This window comes from Chaetura pelagica, unplaced genomic scaffold (assembly GCF_000747805.2).
Source record: "Chaetura pelagica isolate M959 unplaced genomic scaffold, ChaPel_1.0 scaffold184, whole genome shotgun sequence".
NCBI lineage: Eukaryota > Metazoa > Chordata > Aves > Apodiformes > Apodidae > Chaetura > Chaetura pelagica.
Genome location: NW_009953184.1, coordinates 716,769 through 735,241, shown reverse-complemented (window position 1 = coordinate 735,241; position 18,473 = coordinate 716,769). Strand labels below are relative to the sequence as shown.

General features: G+C 42.3%; 1 protein-coding gene across 1 annotated transcript in view; it reads right to left on the bottom strand.

Annotated features, from left to right (window-relative positions):
• Positions 1-18,473, bottom strand: part of CRHR2 (corticotropin releasing hormone receptor 2) — a 102,529-nt gene that overhangs the window by 62,374 nt on the left and 21,682 nt on the right. The gene's annotated exons all lie outside the window — the stretch shown is intronic.

Sequence of the window (18,473 nt, the reverse complement as noted above, 5' to 3'; positions counted from 1 at the left end):
ACAAGGAAAGCAAGGTTTGCCTAGATGCTCCAGATTACACCATATCCATATAGATCACTGAATTTCATACTGCTACTGTGTATTTGCACTTTTCACTATCTCTTTTCAGAGTGACAAGGCCAAATAAATAAAAAAAAATCACTAATATCATTTGTGCCAACTACAGGAAATTGTGCTACAGGTTAAGAACCTCAATTTCCATTTCTGGCACTAGTTTACAGACAAATTCATATACTTCCCTCTCATCCTTCCTGGAGAGTCAGGTATAGATTGCCATTTTCTCTGCAATTTTTGGGTGCAATTTTCCCCTGAAGGTGATTAGACATTTTTCTTCTCTGCTCTGTTCATTACTGTTCAACAACCCAAACTAAATACATCTTGGGGTATCTTTTACCCCCTTTCTCTGAGACCAGGTCTGAGTGGAATTCAGGTGGTTGAATCCAAGTTACATTCCTCAAAGCCCTTGTAGTTGGCTCCTCCTTTTGACCAGGGCTGAAGCTCCATGACCTGGTTTTGAGTCTCTGTAGCAAACATCAGACTCTCCCGACACTGAAGGTGTTGGTGCTTTGCTGGTTATTGAATCCCATTTCCAGGATAGTGCTCATAATAAATCCTTGTTTTATTCATTCTAGCTCTTCCTTTCCCTCACTGTATCTTTCCAGCTTGGGTGTCGAGATCATAAACACATCAGCACTATGAGACACCTAGAACGCCCAACTGGGTCTACATAAGTACCTGAGAGGGAAAGGCATGTTTGAATCAAGGAGTTATTTATCCCTGCAAAAGGAAAACCACTCTTCTTTATCTGACTTCCCTCTAGATGAGAGATTGACAGAAAACAAAAGTAGTTTGAAGTTGGATGAGACACGGGTAAAGTCTCAAAACTAAGGAAAGAAAACACTTGTGACACTAAGGCTCCCTTCAAAGATTTCTCCTAGTTGGAAAAGAAATCAAGTATTAGGACTATTTCAGTGGTGCCCTGTGATAGGATGAGGGGAAATAACACCAAGTTACAACATAGAAAGTTCCACCTAAACATGAGGAAAAACTTCTGTACTCTGAGGATGATGGAGCCCTGGAACAGGCTGCCCAGAGAGGTTGTGGAGTCTCCTTTGGAGACTTTCAAGACCCGTCTGGACACGTTCCTGTGTGACCTGCCCTGGGTGTTCCTGCTGCAGCAGGAGGGTGGACTTGATGATCTTTGGAGGTCTGTTCCAACCCATATGATTCTATGATTCTGATTCTGTGAGTGCTGCCCCCTTCCACACTAACTTCTTCCTCTGCTCTTCTCATCGTTACTTCCATTTTACAGGTACAGAAACAGAAACGTGTGTATGTGACTTCCTGTGAACCCTCACAAACCTTGTGTTCTACCTTAGCAGTTCACGACACCTCGATCTCTAGCACTACATTTTCCCAGCTCACTAAACCCTTCTTTTCAGAAGGATAAATGTGCCTCGTGCTTCTTGTCCAAAAGAATTATAAGAGACCAGATCATGATCAGCAAAGCAGGGCTGAACGTAAGGAGTGCCATCTATTTCCACATCCACTTGGATGTGTAACCCTTGCACTCAGAATATTAACAGTTCTAAAATAGACCTCTGAGCTCTGTTTCAGTGCAAATTCAGGAGTCCTATACAACACCCACATCAAAGCAGTTCTTCAAGAAGCAGTGATCTCACTTTACGAGCTGTCACACCAGGCTGGTATATGGTGAGCAGATGAACAAGTGGAAGATAAAATCAAACTCTGAATTTTTATTCCAGAATTCTTCCAGTATCAACCACTTCTCGGAAACAAAAGCAGCAAGTAGATCTGACTTCTGGGAATGTCTCATTCCAAGCTCTAGTAGTCATAAGTAATTTATACCCCAAAGCAAAGGTCTTCTTTCTTCCAAATGCCTTTCAGCATTAGGTTTAACAGCCACATGGAAACAAGTTTCCAATCATACTGAATGTATTTTCATATATCTTTTTAATAACTTCATACAGATCTTTTGCTGAGTGCTTTAAAGGAGAAATATCTGACTTAGTGAGTGAGGTAATATTATAGAGTAAGAGCCTCACTGCAGGCATCTGGAAGAAGCAGCTCTTGTTCATGCAGAGATGAATCCCATGGCATATAAAAAGTGAGTAGCATTTCTTGGGGACGTTGGACCAATAGTTTATGCACTGGACAGAGGCTCAGTGCGTTCACAGACAGTCAGTCACATCTGGCATGTGCTAAACTTCCTGTGTGTGCTTGAGTAGCTCTGCACAGAAGACCCTGGATGAAATAATGGCAACTTCAAATAATTGCCTTGGTGTTTTTCATAGCAGCAAAGAGCTGCTTGATAGCCTCCCTACTGTCTGTCAGAAGCAGCACTGAGAAGATGAAGAAATAACAGACACTGGAGTTAATGACAGGCTGAGTCACTGGGACATGCAGAGTGGTGGCAGTGATCAAAGCAGTGAAGAGAAGCCAAAAATATGACACATACATGGGTTCTACGAAAGGCAGCAATGGAAGATACGTGTCCCCCAGCTGCAGAGCACGAAAAGGAAGAGAAGTTGCTGATCTTAGCAACGGAATTCTGTGATCTCATTGGTGACTGAATGTGCTGAAGAATATTCCCTCTCACTTGGCTTTCCAATGAGAACTGGGGTTTGAACTGGTTGATGAGAGCTGTGCTTTGTGCTAGAAGCATTCTTGCTCTTTGTTTAAAGCACCGAGTACAGAAAACAACTGGGTTACCTTCAGTTTTTCTTTATGGTTGTCATGAAAAACCAGGAGAAAAAGCAAGAGAAACTTCTGAGAAGTCCATTGTAGAAACAAACAATGAATACCCAAGAAGAAAAGAACAGTTACATGGTCTTTCTAGGGCAACAATAGCTAATGAGAGCTATTAACAGTGTTTATTTTATTCCTATTTTAAAAAATAAATAGAAATTTTGCTAATTTTCATTTCCATAGACAAATAGCACACTGCAGAGCTCAGTAGGCTTGCTCTTCTTCTAATTTTTCTTCCTTACTGACTTTGTTCTAAATAACAGAGATTTTCTAAATAAAGAGATTTTTGGTGGTTATAGCTTGTGGCTATTTATGCTCTGTGTGCACGTGCACTCGTGTACACAACTGGAAAGGCAGATTTAATCTTCATGCAAACAAATAAGAAGCAGTAGATGACTCATGGTGACACAGGCAACATACAGCCATTCTACACATGCATTTTGACATATCATCCAATATTAATTTCTATTCATTTCTATGCTTCTTGGTTTTCTTCTGTTGCAGATGATGACATTTGTGGCACTTGATTTCTTGTGCTTAACCATCAGTCCAGGGGAGGAAAAGGGAACTCCCTAAGCAGAAAGAAATATCCAGTAATGCTCAGACTGTAACTCAGGCTGTCACTCACTTGCTAACTTCCAGAAAATGTATTTCAATCCCTCCAGGCCAGCCAGTGTAACATATTCCTGTTAACATTTTCTCCAAGGGCTGGTTCAGTCCTGCTGATCACAGACATGTTTTCTCAACAAAGCCCCATGACAGTGATGGCAGTGTTCCGAGCCAAAGGCAGCAATTAGAGCCCCTCAGACAATGTTCTGCAACACCTTCCACTACTGCTCCTGCTCTGCAGTGGTGGCTGCTGCTGCTCTGACAGCCCCATCCCAGACCTTTATGCTACAAACCAGCCAAACACTTCAACCCAACATAGATACACATACACAAAGACAGAAGAAGCACCAACATTTGCAGTTCTCATGGGCTTGGAGGTGATGGGAAAAGGGTCTCCAACTCTGAAGAACTTTCTATGACATCATAAAGAGGCAGGTAAGAGATCTGAGTGTGACTGTAACAAAACATTGGCAGGAATAGAGTTGGGAAACCCAGCTCCTCACAATGAGCCACCCACAGCAGGAACAGCAAATCTTCCATGGACAAAACTGCTGTAAAAGTAATTCCTGCCCAGAAGTCCTAGTGAACAGCACCACTCCAACCCACGTGATGAAGTCTCTGTTAGCAACGTGTCACTGTTCACTCTTGCTGTAAATAGTCCTTAAGAGCCCCTTCAGTGAGCAGGGAACTTTCATCACTGCAAATTTCACAGGATCTTCAGAAATAACCTCCTGTTGGCAATTGCTGAGGAATGAGAAGTATGATGAGGGTACTGAGGGTAGCAGTATGGTGTCCAATCTCCCTCACTCCAGCTTTTGGGAATGGTGTGCCCTGCTCAGTCTGGGGTTTTATGGTTCTTCTTTGAATAAACTCAGAGAAACAATCAAATAATTACAGGACTGTCTGACTCGTATATACACACCCATATCCAAACCCTACAACACAGAACTTGAGCTTTTCTTTGTGGAACATAATCATTTAAGAACAAGTGAGAAATTGCAAGGTGGAGATCAAAAGCTTCTGAATGGAGAAGACAAACACAGTGTTGCATTTATCCAAAAAACTAAGCATGATAATCACAACTCTGGTTTTGGGGCAAAACCCAGCCTATCTGTTGTTTAAATAAAGAGAAGCTGATAAACCCAGATTTGAGCAATGTATTCCTAAACAACCCAAACCAAAAAATAATGGATAAGGATTTCCATAGAATCATAGAATCATTTAGGTTGGAAAAGACCTTTTGAGATTATTGAGTCCAACTTTTAACCCTACTCTACCATGTTCACCCCTAAACTAAACCCCCAAGCACCACACCTAGATGCCTTTTAAACACATCCAGGGATGGTGACTCAACCACCTCTCTGGGCAGCCTGTTCCAATGCCTGACAACCCTTCCAGACAAAAAGAATCTTAATGTCAGCTTAAACCTCCCCTGGTGTAGCTTTAGGGTGTTCCCTCTTGTCCTATCACAGAAAGACATGAGAAAAGCTTGCAGACTTGAGGGTCACCTCACACTCAGGATAACTGGTGTTTGGTAAGGGAGGAGACATCCAAACTCTCTTTACAGCTTAACCCATAACCCTCTTGAGCATCCCTGCCACCCAGTACCAGTACCACAAGACTAGGAAATGGGAAAATTTGCATGGGATGTGAGCAGATTTTCATAAATAAGCTCACAAACCTTTCTCCAGAACAGAAGTGTGTTACCCACCTAAACTCAGGTAGAATGAATTCCTCCCCAAGATGTTACACTTTATTAACATCACTGCTACAGACTCATCTAAAAAGACCTCAGTATTGTGTCTCACCAGCAAATGCAGCAACAACAGTCAATATTTGTCATCTCAGCTGTGATTTTTCTGCTACTTAGGAACCACTGAATTCAGATTACTGTGATAACTCATAGTATTCAGAGTAATTGTTTCAGAACTGCAAGTGCTTACACGAAGATAGTATTTAAAATACTGGTAACTGATAGCACCAGACAACAAAAGTTCACAGACCCAGAGATTGAAACTACCCAAATGGCCAGACCTAGTGGAGGGTGATCAGCAGCACAAAGTCCAGCTGGAGGCCGGTGACCAGCAGTGCACCCTAGGGATCAACACTGGGTCCAGTCCTGTTTGATATCTTCATTAGTCATTTGGATGATGGGGAAGAGTGTACCCTCAGCAAGTCTGCAGATGACACCAAACTGGGAGGAGTGGGTGATAATGCCAGAGGGTCATGCTGCCATCCAGAGCGACCTTGACAGGTTGGAGAAATGGGCTGACAGGAACCTCATGAAGTTCAACAAGGGGAAGTGCAAAGTCCTGCACCTGGGGAAGAACAAGCCCATGCACCCATGTATGCTGGGGCCACCCAGTTGTTATCCTGGGCTGCATTAGGTAGAGCATTGCCAGCAGGTCAAGGGATGTGATCCTTCCCCTCTGCTCAGCACTGATGAGGCCACCTCTGGAGTACTGTGTCCAGCTCTGGGCTTCCCAGTACAAAAGACACATGGACATACTGGAGACAGCTCAATGGAGGGCCACATGAGGTTTAAGGGACTGGAGCACCTCACATATGAGGAAAGGCTGAGAGAGCTGGGGTAGTTCAGGCTGGGAAAGGGAAGGCTCAGGTTGGATTTATTAATGTATATAAATGCATAAAGGCAGGGTGCAAGGAGGACAGAGCCAGGCTCTTTTCAGTGGTGTCCAACGACAGGACCAGAGGCACTGGGCACAAGCTGAAACACAGAAGGTTCCAACAGAACATCAGGACTTTTCTGCTTGTCAGGGTGAGTGGAATAGGTTGCCCAAGGAAGTTGTGGAGTCTCCTTCTTTGGAGATATTTTAAAACCATCTGGACACAGTCCTGGGCAACGGGCTCTAGGTGACCCTGCTTGACTGGGGGGGGGGTTGGACCAGATGATCTTCATCAGTCTCTTTCAACTCCTACCATCCTGTGATTAACAGAACACTATTATCCTCTGGAACAACCTGAAAACACAGCTTAGGTTCAATGTTTTACATCACTTTGATAGGTAAAACCTTGCCCTTAATTTCATTTCTAACAGCAGATGACATTGCATTTCCAACTGGAATATGCTAAGAGGACTATTTATGAGTGGCTTTTAATTTTTTTTTTTAAATTGACCCTGTTGAAGAACATGAGTTCTTCCACTAACATCAGTTAGTGGTAACTCAATCTGTATAGATTGGCCTTGTGACAGGCTTGTGCTTAGTCAGTAGAAGTCCATTAAAAGCATGAGACAAACAAGAGACAGGAGCACAGGGCAAAGTGAATGTGATACTCAGCAGGAAGTTAGCCACGTCTTTCCAGCCATTAGCAGGTGAAAGACAATTCCAGACACTGCATGCAAGCACTACAGTAATGGATCTTGCCCTTGACAACTGGAACTAAGCTGGTTTTGAAAAACATTTTAGTCATCTTGCTGTGTCTTGTGTAGATGACTTTCTGACAAGGTTCATATTTCCAGTCATCCTTAAATTGGAAATCAGCCTTCTCCAACTACTTATGCCTTTTGTCCTGAATCCCAGGCACACAGAGTGGCCCTGTGATCATGAGGTAAGTTCCTCTGCTGCTGGAGTGAAGCCAATAAACAGGCAAATGAATAAATAAATAAAAGTCTGTTAAGTTCTGAGCTATGCACAGCTAAGGGCATCTGACTACTTTGACAGCTTGCTGAGCCATGTTAGCTGTCAGCCAGGCTGAAATGAAGGGTCCATCAGCCAGAAAACCAGTATTTCCACTGAACAAATTCCCTAGAAAGTGTGAAGTTTTAGAAAGTGGAGTTAGCAGCATCTATGGGAACCTCAGAGAGCTGCAGCTGCAGCAAACACCTGCACGAGCACAGTGGGTCAGATCCCCCATCTCCCTACCAAGAGGATTTCTTCAGCCCAGATTAAAAAGTCTAAACCCCAAGAATTTCCACTAATTGTTTTGTAAAACTATTCCAGACACTCTGGTAAACCACTCCACTGGGAATTTTTGTGCAGAAATCCTAAATAACCTGCCTCCCCCATCTCCCCTCCCCCTTTTTAAAGATTCTTAAGCTATTAAACTCCTTCTGCCTCTGTATTGCCCTTTGACCAAGCTGCATAAATTGCCTTCCTTTACAGGGTAGATTAAACCTGCAGATTTACCATGGCAGAGTTCAACTTTGTGATTTGGAATCCTTGCAATGAACCTTGTTCAGCCCATCTTACCAGCCCCTTCCTACACTGGCTTCAGGGCACAGCAGCTCAGGCTGTAGAGCAGCCAGTCAATGGTGCCCCCAACATGGAGGTATTTATGCAAAGTTTGCCAATGGAAAGTAGTGGAAGCACAAATAAGTGAGGTTTTTCCTTATGTTTGCAATAATTAAGATAGGTTCTGTGAAATGCTGGCCTTTAAAACTCAAGAAAAGACAGTGGAGAAAACTTGTCTCAGTGCCAGGGATAAAGCTGGATACATTAATTTTAAAATACACAGTTTTGGGGCAACAAAGATTACTTGGTAAATCTGGTAAACTGGACCTACATTTTACCCCCAAAAAGGGAAAAAAACACAACAATCAACTGAGAAAATGTCAAAGAACACAGGAGTAAAACAGGACAAAATCAAACCTACCAATGTTGGACATTGTAGCCTGTAAGATACAGCCTGGATCATTCTCACTCTGATCCTTCCACTGTTGGACTTGCAGAGGATCTTGAACTTAGTTCAATGGATTCTTTCCCTTCAGAATGTCCTAATCACTGGGATATTATAAGATTCTCCCAGTGTCACCTCCAAATAATTTTTATTCATTTAATGTTCCAAACAAGACATTTTCCTTGCTATTAAGCTTTTTTAAAAATTTATTATTTCTCTGGGGTACTTTTCCACCATGATCCCCAGTAAATCCAACAGGAACTGCATGATATAAATTCCTTAGATTGACCACTCAGATTTCACAGGATTCAAATGAAATGAGACAGAAAAAACCCCGTGTTGTCACTTCATGTGCATGCTATTCTTAGCCCTTTTTCAAAGTCTCAGGAAAACAGCAAGAATCTAAAAATAGGGACTGAATCATGGGGCTGTAAATTATTTATTCATGTGCCATCCTTCCTGTTGGATGGGTTTTCTTCTGATTGTTGCAGTGACAAGCTAGAGCCAGGTAGGATTCACAATGTGCCACTTGCACTGCTTGCTATTTCTAGAAATCATAAGTGACAGTGGCATAATTTTAACAGCAGTTGGACATCCACGAGATGGGAAAGAAAAGAGCCTCTCCACATGCTTTATTTGTGAATGAGGGAGAGTCAGACAAAAATAAGGAGAGGAAAGAACAGTTACCCAACCAATGCTTTGTACATCAGCCAACAACATCCCAAAAGCCAAGCTTTGTGCAGAGAGAGGTTTTCTTAGATGTTATGGTTGGGTTTGTTTGGGGTATTTTTGACATTCATGTAGAGTTATAATGCACTTACAGGAGAGCCTTGGAAGGCAGATAAATAATACCTTAGGCAAGAAACGTTCCCCTAGAAAAATGTCTCTGGCCTCAGCTTTGTCTAACTCATCAACCTGATGTCTCTTGAGGCTTTCAAGTACGTAAGAAACTTTGCTCAGCTTTCTATTGTTTTCTTGTGCCAAGCAGTCCTGAAGTGCTTTATGAGAAGCTCAAGCAGTCTAATTATCCTCACTTTCTGTATTGATTTCCTATCTGCTAAAAAGCTCCAGTGATTCACCCAGGTCACGTAACATGGCAAAAGCAAAGGCAGGAGCAGAACCTTTCAGAAGTTTAGAAGTCCTCCAGACTTCCTCAGTTTAGAAAAACATTTCTCTGTATCTCTAGCCCAAGACATACTCATGATGAGGCAGATTGAAGATTCTTACAGCCTTGCCCACATCTTTGTGCCCGCTCTTACACAGACCCTCTCACCTCCAAACATAACATTCCTTAGACAAGCTGAGCACGTTTGATGCTTGCTGGACTTCAGGAGCATAAAAAGCATCCAAGGTACACAGGCCTGTTTGTGCCTCTTTCTCTCCATCTCCTGTTTTTCACCCAAGTGCTGAGGTCCAAGAAACAATCTAATAAAGATTCTCCAGGCAAGCCCTGGCTGCCTCCTAGACGGGTTGGCAAGGAACTTACTTGCTGTGCTGCTCTGTTCACTGTGAACCTTGCTGAGGTCTGGATCCCTTGTGCATCTCCTCCCTGGGCCAGGCAGCTGTTCTCTTGCTTCCACCTTCTTAACAGCTGATTCCAGGACCCACATCCTGGCCGCTGTGTCCCTGTTTTCTCCACATTAGTGACAGAAGTAGATCTCAATCCAGAGTTTCTGGTTTTGATATATCTCCACTGTGCTCAGCAGGTCACTTTTGTCCTAGGCTGGGGCTGCCTGGCAGTAAGAGCTGCCATTTTAGCACCTTAAGAAAGACCCCATAGACTGCCCCGTGCAAAGCTGTCAGAAAAGTGGCTCTTTTTAACTTTGTTCAATGAAATACCTGTTAATATAAAACTTTCCTCAACAGGAGGTACACTTGCCTTTTGACTTTCCAATCCCTTGCAAGTCAACCCCACACTTTGCTCTTCAGGAAATAAAGCAGTTTCTTGTGATGTTTTTCACTCTTTTCATTCCTCCAGGGTTCACAAAAACTGTTCTGTAAAGCACAACTCTTTAACAGCTTCTTTACAGCTTCATTTTGAACAGTTTCAGGATTGAGATGTGGACAGTGGCAGGGAATCTCCAAATGGCTCTTTCCCAAAATAATCACTCCTCAGAAGAACCATTGGGAAACTACCTTGGAAGCTGCTTTCTGCATCACATCTTTTTGCACCTCCTGTTGTAACCAGTACATTAATCATTCAACACAACAAAATTATTATTCACATCTATGATTATTATTCTGATACACCATTAATTTACTTAGGACATTATAACATGACTTGTGATTAAGGAAATCCTTGTTCTGAAATGTCAGGACCACGCTGTTAGGGAAAAGACTGAGGGAACACCAGGAATACAGGGAGACAGACAAGTGAACAGGCTCTCCAGCATGTGAGAAATGCTCAGCTAACCCTGCTTTCACAAACATGCCAGTGCACAGGCTTTTTTTTTTTCCTACTTCTGATTGACATGGCAGAGTTTGGGCCACATGCATCAAAAGCACTAAGAAAGGGCAAAAAGGAAAATAATCCCTCCTGAGTCCAAAAATGCTGTGGTGCCTGAAATGAAGAAGCATATCCTGTGAGAGCTATTTTGGAAGAAATGGAGGTTGTTTTCTTCTGTATGATGTTACAATGCTGAGGGTGCAGGGCCAGTCTGCCACCTCCAAAGGCCAACTGCACTTCACAGCTAATTCCCTGAGACAGCACATTAGCAAATGTACATAGAACACGATGGTTTTTCAACTCAGTCCTGCATGTATCTTTAAGCAGAGAGATAAAAGAGGGAGATGATGAAGCAATCTGCACTGAACTGCTCCTCAGGTTATCACCTCAGTTGTCAGTGCATGAAAAGAACATAAATAAATAATTAAACTGACCTCTTTGTTGTAGCTGAACAGAAAGCTGAATTTTTTGACTTCCAAAAAAAGGTGTTGTGAGAGAAAAGTCTGAAATTCATGCTGGGCTTATAATCTGCACACACATCTACTCAAATTAATCTTTGCTGAAAGTCCAGGTATCACACACAGGAAAGATCAGACATTTGTCACATATTTAACCTGCACAGACATCACCTCTAGTTCAGAAAGTCACAGAAACATGAATCACTGGAAATTAAAACAGCAAACAAAACACAACCTCTTTTCATGGTTAAGCTAATTTTATATTCCTCCCTACAGATGAAATTGAGGTCAAGGTTAAGGTACAAATTCTGATGTCATGATGTAAAAGCTTATATGTAAGTGAAGACATCCAGTACTACTTGGGATGGTGTCCATGGCATCTACTCAATCCAGGGCATTCAAATAATGCTGGATTCTTAAGTTTAAACCACTGAATTGACACCTAGTGATTGCAGCCAGCACAGCCTAGACTGAGATTGAGCTGATCAGCAGCTATTTCCTGTATGGACTTGAGTTGTTCTTCCCTTAGCTACATCTCTGTTGATAACAGGGGGAATTTAATCACTTAGAGCACATACAAGCACCTTCATACAGACAACTAAATTTAGGTGTCTGGGCTAAACAAAATATTGGCCTGGATGGGCCTGTAATTTGAACAACCACTCCAATCTCTGATTTAAAGAATTCCCTCACTTCAGTCTGGATGATAGAACTGTTTTAAGAAATACAGGCTGTCATCCAACTGGTGTTCACAGGGATCATGTACAGATTGCTGGGAAAACCTCCACAGCCCAGAACACATGGGAACATCCATCTGTGTAGATCCCTAAAACACACCTGAGTGAGAAAGGTGTAGTCTAAGAAAAGGTTCTCATTGATGGTTTGTCTAACAGCCATCAGTTGTCCCTTTGTTCTGCAGTGGTGGTGAGATGCACTAGGACCAGAGGAGGAATGTCATTGCCCAGAGCTGAAGCACAGTCTGTTTCTCAGCCTGACAGACCAGGAGAGCACAGAGCTATGAAGCCCCCAGCCTAAACTCCTTCTGGAAGGCTGTGAGGGCACCTGCTGATAAGGATGTTGGATCTTTACAGTAATTGCTGCTTAGTTGAAATTCAGAATTCAATTAGTCACATGCCATAATTACAGAAAGCAGAGAGAGAGAGGGCAATGATTAGGAGAATTGTAACTGTTCTTTATTACCTGTAATAAAGCATAAGGGAATTGAGAAGCACTATGATCTGATAAACACAATAGTGGGGGAGAGCTGAGAAGAACCTGAGGCTGGAGTTCTCCTAGGACACCTGACTCAAGAACACAATTTGTACAGACTGGTGAGGTAAATGAGCCCCAGGGCAGCTTGCCTCTAGTTTGATGTCTGCTGAGGTAAGTGGGAATGTGGGGAGCAATGTTCTTCTCACAGAGTCTTTACTGCCTGGAATTTACTCAGGAATTTGGTGACCTTATGAAAGAAACTGTGGAAATCTGAAAGAGTTGCAAATCATGTAAGCAAAGCACAGCAGCTGTATGAATGGAGCACAGAGCCAATGTTCACTGATTCCTGTTCCTGATCTGTTCCCAGAGCTCTGCAAAAATAATAAGCAAAGGTGGTTGAGAAAAGAAGGAGGTGGTGGCTAGAGATGGGGCTGGATTCCAAAATGCACCCATTCCTGTGATATTGCCTGGTAAGGTTCAAATGTGCTTTGACATAGAATTCACATTAAACCTCCAGCCCAACAGCAGAGGCTGTGAGAGGAAAGCAGAACACAGGAAAGTCAAGGGTGCTCAGAACATAATAGCAGCCAAGGAACACAAGGAAAGATATCACACAGGACACAGAGAATAGTTGCTAAAAGGTTAAGAGGATCTACAAAACCTGATGATACAGTCACTGTTGGGTTTTTCTCTGTACTACAGTAGGAACCATCAGGAATCAGAACAGGTGTTTGGATTTCTATGGATTTTTTATTGCTGCTGTTTTGGTTTTTTTTTCATGTCAAACTCTTGTCCAGAGGAGAGATCTGGCATTCTCTAAGATCAGCACCTTTGAGAAAATTACAGTCTTACAGGGTGATTCAGACAGACCCTGTCACACTGGCATGTCATGGGAAATCTGGACAACAACTCCTGCCAGCTTATGATGGTTGGTTGCGAGAAACACCGTGTCTTCCTTAAGCTTAAATATCCAGCAGGGAAGCAACCAACTGCCTGCAAGACAAAAAAACCCAACAAACCAACAACCAAACTGCAAGTGCGAGACAGGTGACCACTTGCCAAAGTCATGCCTGCCAGCTTTCACAGCTAAACCTAACAGAAGAGAATAAAATTCCAGAGGCTTCTTGGCAGATACGAGCCCATTTTTGCTGAGCCACAATTCTCCTTCTAAAAATATCACTCCCAAAAGGGGGTAAGAATGGGTAAGTTCTCCCAGTTTCTATGAAGTTAATTTGATTCTTATTACCAAAATCTCCCCAAATCATGCTGTTTTACAGGATGAACAAAATATTCAGCAACACAAAGAGCCTGCATTTTGATTGTTGAGATAATTGCTGATGTGACATGTTATAAATAGCTTCTTTATCCCACCACGGATTAGGCTCATTGGAGATGGGAAAATAAAGTCCTTGCAGATCTAGGGAAATACAACAGTAATTCTAAGTCTTAAAAGCCCTATTACAGCTAATAAGGGTGCTACTTTTGCTCTTGGCTCCCCCTACAAATACTTCCCTTCTTCCACTGGGAAGCAGAATAAGGTTTAAAAACAACTGCATGAAAACACTTGCAAGGAGAAAAGCAACTTCTTTCTTACGCAGCCACTAAGAGGAACATAAAATATTCATTAAAGAAATTACCTTAAAAAGGACTCGGTTTGAGCTCCAGTTTTGCCTTCCTATCATTTTTTTTCCCCCTTCCTATCCTTGAAAGTAGTGCCAGAAGGTTTATTGAATAAATTACACAAATCAAGCCCAGCCCTGCTATTGAAAATACTGTGGCCAAAGATGTTTTATCTGGTAAGGAATGTGGCAGGCATTAGCTGACTTTGTAGATATGCCATGTGCTACATGGATAAGGCACCTACTTGTCAGAGTCTTAATTTGAAAGTCCACCAACTGCTTAAACCACCCAGGGCTCCCCTTCCTACACTTAATGTTCCTACTTCCATTGCTGTAAACACTGCTACATTTGCATACTTTCCCAAAGTGCAGCATGAAACATGAATCATGTGCCAATCTTTCCTGTAGGACAGCATGTGTCAAAACTTTCAGTGAGATCAGAAATCTGAGAGAAAGAATATTTCATCTCATGTATGCTAGTGCTGGACAGATACCAGGAAATTTGGTCTGCAAGTGATAGCAAATGGGAAGTGAAAAAGTACAAGATTAATTCTGAGGGGGAACTGTGAAGGATCGTATGGTGCTGTGAAGGTGGTTTTCATGCACAAAGCACCTCATGAATCAAAAAAGGCAGATCAAAGATAGGCATTTGGGACCCTGAGTGCAAGATGGGACTGTCCACAGAGCTCCTTGGCTGCTGTTTCAGTCCAGCTTCCCTAGACAACTCCCAGCTCATATGCAAGTGATCTTTCCCATAAGAAAGCCCCTGTGCACAAGGAGTTGAGTGGCCACACGTTGACCAGGAAGACCATGAATAATCTGCAAAAGCTCAGGCAGCTGGAAAAGAGGCTGTTCCCCTGACATAACCTTATTAATACAATGCATCACTCATTTGGAAAACCTGCTGTTATGTGGGAAGGTGCTTATACATCACCTGCTAATGACTATCTCTTTGGGGGTTTGAAATGGCATGGGAGGCAGAAAGGGGATTTTAACATCTCTTCTAATTTTACAGCTTATAATGGGTGCTGTCAGCACATGCTGTGACAGTCTAAGAAAAGCATTTCAGCAGCTTCATTCCTTGGCTAAGCTTCCTGATGAATCTTAAGAGCCTGAGATGAGTTCAACTAGAAATGACTAGTAAGTCATCTCTGAGCCATCCCATGTGGTTTTGGGTTCACTGTAGCCTGGCAAACATGGTGTGGCAGCTTCAGTGTTGTCACACGTGTCTTTTGAAGACCCATACATGTGATCTCATTGCTGTCTGTAGCACTGCTTATAAAGCCCTGCCAAAAAAAGGAGCAGGGCTTCAAACCAGGCCAAGAGACATCATTATAATGGTACCAGGCACTCAAGCCCTGACTGCAAACCACCTCCTGGTGGAAGCCTGGTTAATCTGTAGAGATGTCCTTGTATTTCTCTCCCAGCACCAGTCAAGGTAATAAAGAAGCATCTGGGCAGTCCTTCTCTGCCAAAAGGTAACAGAAACTCCATGGCAGTGGAAGTTTTGGGAACAGTTGCAGTCAACAGGGGTAGGGATTTGTGTATAGAAAGAACAAATACTGTGCTCCCAAATCTGTGGTGGAAGAAATGATGGTCTCTAAACAAATGCTGCTGTGGGTCCTTGCACACCATTGGAATTACCTCAATCACCCAGCAGAAAAGAAATCTGTAACAGGTACCACTTTGCAAACTTGCCAGAGTCAGTTACATGTCATCTGCAGGCACTTCAGTGTCTGAAAAGTGAATGTTGGTGATAGTTTATGTCCAAAAATGATACTGCCAAAGTTGGCAAAGAACAGTTCCCTTTGATGAGTTCACCACACGGTTCCATAACTACAAGGAAGTGGTTGGAAAGACTTAAATCCTCTCCTGCTGGCACAAAGCAGTGCCCACCTTGCACATGATGCACAGCCAGTTCTCAACAGTGACGTGCACTGCTTTACATACAGGACGTTAATCTTACGTTGGTGACACAACTGTCCCCCCAGCCCAGAAAAAGGCAGATGGGCTCTCATAATATTCTAGAGACTTCTCAGAGCACTAAACATGACACTTCTCTTTGTTTCAAATTATCTCAGATGTTTCCTTAGCATTTGTTTCCAAGCAAGTTCCTCTTACTCTGTACCAATCTGGAATGACATAAGCTCGTTTGCTTTAAAGTCATCCTGTCAATCCCTTTAGTTCTTTGCTTTCAGGTCATCTTTTAATTTTATTTCTGGTTATAAGTACTATTTAATTTCTCTAGTCCTGCAAGAGACCATGAATGTTATAGCCCAGGCTTTTCTGTGCTTGTTTCCAAACCATCAGACCCTTGTCCCAGAAGGTTAAAGCTCCTCTTCCACTTCAGTGATTGCTGAGAAGGAACTTGTTCTAACCACGAACAAAAGGTGACAATGTTAAAGTTTCCCTATATTACACTTTTTTCTTTTTCTGAAGCTGCCTGTGAAGGTCTTCTCTTTAGTTCTAGAACTGAAGGCTTCAGAACCCAAATGTGTTGGTTCCACCAGCCATGGGTTTATGGACCACCTTCCTGGGGAAAACAATGGCTCTAGGGATTCTGAAGAAACACCATCAGCTGCATCCAGATTGAAGATAAAAATCAAAATGGGGTATATGGTCATTTATTTATTTTGATTTTTTGAAATCCAGATCAGTCTGCAGAGTCCAGTGTGGTTCCCAAAGGACAATGTAAGCATGAATGAGGCACTGGAGACACAACAGATAGAGGAAAGCAAGGCAGCCTTGTCATCCCACCACGATCCTTTCACAAATGATGTGTCCAGCAAGGACATCAGCCAAGACCTTAAAGCTCAAACTAGAGGAAAATGCTGTAGGTGTTTCAAAGAGGATAAAAGAGTTGGTGATGTTTCAGCACAGGTCAGATTTACAGTTTAATACAGATAACTGCACAAAGGACCCCAAGGCAGGATCCTCCTGTCATTCAGTAGCTGAATTTGCTTGCTCTTCAAACAGCTGCAGATTTCCTGTCATGCTGACATGGAAGATGAGCACTAAACTGGTTGTTTACACTGAGAATGCAAAGGGCCTTTTAGAAAATAAAATGAGGAATACAAGAAATAAAAGTGTCTTTAAAGAAGTTGACCATTTCCCTTTGTCAAAGGGGTAGTAATAGCAAGTAAAATATGTTTGATCATGCTCATTCACCTAGGAGAAGTGTTTAGTGCTGCTCATTCACTTCTATTTAGATGAGATTTTTACTTACTGACTTCTTTGGCAATAGCTCTTCTCTTATGAAAAGAAACACATTCCTGACAACTCATACATTATATTTCTTGGAGCAAGACACATTTATACCCAGTGCCATTTCAGTGACAGAATTAACCCCTTTGCTCTCAACAGTGAGACTGTTTAAACAGTGCATTGTTTAACCACTGTGTATTCAAATAAGGACTGTTTAATTCCATGTTCTGCTTGGTACCAAATCATAAAATCTTAAATCCCAAGTTTTCTATGAACAACTATGTTCTAGAAGGAAGAAAAAAAAGACTTGTGAACAGGCAGACAAACTGCACTGGACTTCAAAGAATCCAAAGTGTATGAAAAGGTGTCTTAAATGTATAGGACTTTTCGAAGAAGCACAGTTTGGCTTCATCTGCCAAATAAAAGTGAGGTACTGGCTTATATTATATATAAATATGGGAAAGGGGGTATTAGATGGTTTCTCTGACAGGTGAATTAAAACATAACTTCAATTTTTTATTTTTTTGTTGAAACTTTGATTGCCTTTGCAGAACAGTGAATGATGTTTGACTGCAACACAGCCTTGATGTGCCATTTGTGACTGAGGTACAGAAAAGCTGCATAACACTGCTGAAGAGTATGTTAGCTTGACAGTCTGAACACAGTTTCTTTGGCACAGGAAAAAATGTGCAGTGCAACATAAAACCACTGCACAGCTCAGCACCCAAGACCTGAAGCCTCTTCTGTAAGAAAAGTAAGTAGCCACTTACAGTTTCCACTGGAAATGTTCATTTTGGCCCAGTGCCTCAAGAGGCCAATAAATGCTGTTCTGTTAAGCCCTAACATTGTGTTTGTCTCCACTTTTACTCTATGAATTTTATTCTCAATGCTGCAGTAAGGAGACCCAGTCTATCTCCAACTGCCCCACCATCTATCTCCCTTTCACAGAGTAATGCAAAATGACAAAGACCTCCTGGAGAACCTGCAGCTTTTCCTTGACTAACTCATTTGTCTCCCACCCCTTATGGCAGGTAATTCCACATTTGTCAGACCTCACCTCCAGACAAGATAGGAGAGGAATGATGAAAAGGAAGAAAGTCTTTTTAAAAGTAAGAAGATGTGGTACAAATATCCAGACTGCTGAATTCTAATTAGCTGTTCTAGCACCTCAGCCAGTAATCAGCTGCTACAAACTATGCCTAAAGAATTCTTTGAGCTCCCTCTTTTGCTTGCATTGCAATGACTGCTCTCAAAGCCCACTCAAGTCCTGAAGTCCTTTCATCTTCAAGTCAAGGTGAAACAGGCTTTCCTCAGGTACTTTCTTTTAGTCACAGAAGCTGCACAGACATGGAACCTTCTTGGGTTGCTGCTAAAGATGGGCATGTCCAGAGGGTGATTTGGTCTATGCATCTTTCCCTGTTTATCAGAAATGGAATTGAGATGACAGGCTTAGTAATCATAATTCAGAGATGGCTAAAATGCAGTGAGATAAATCCCACCTTAGGTGTATAGGACAAA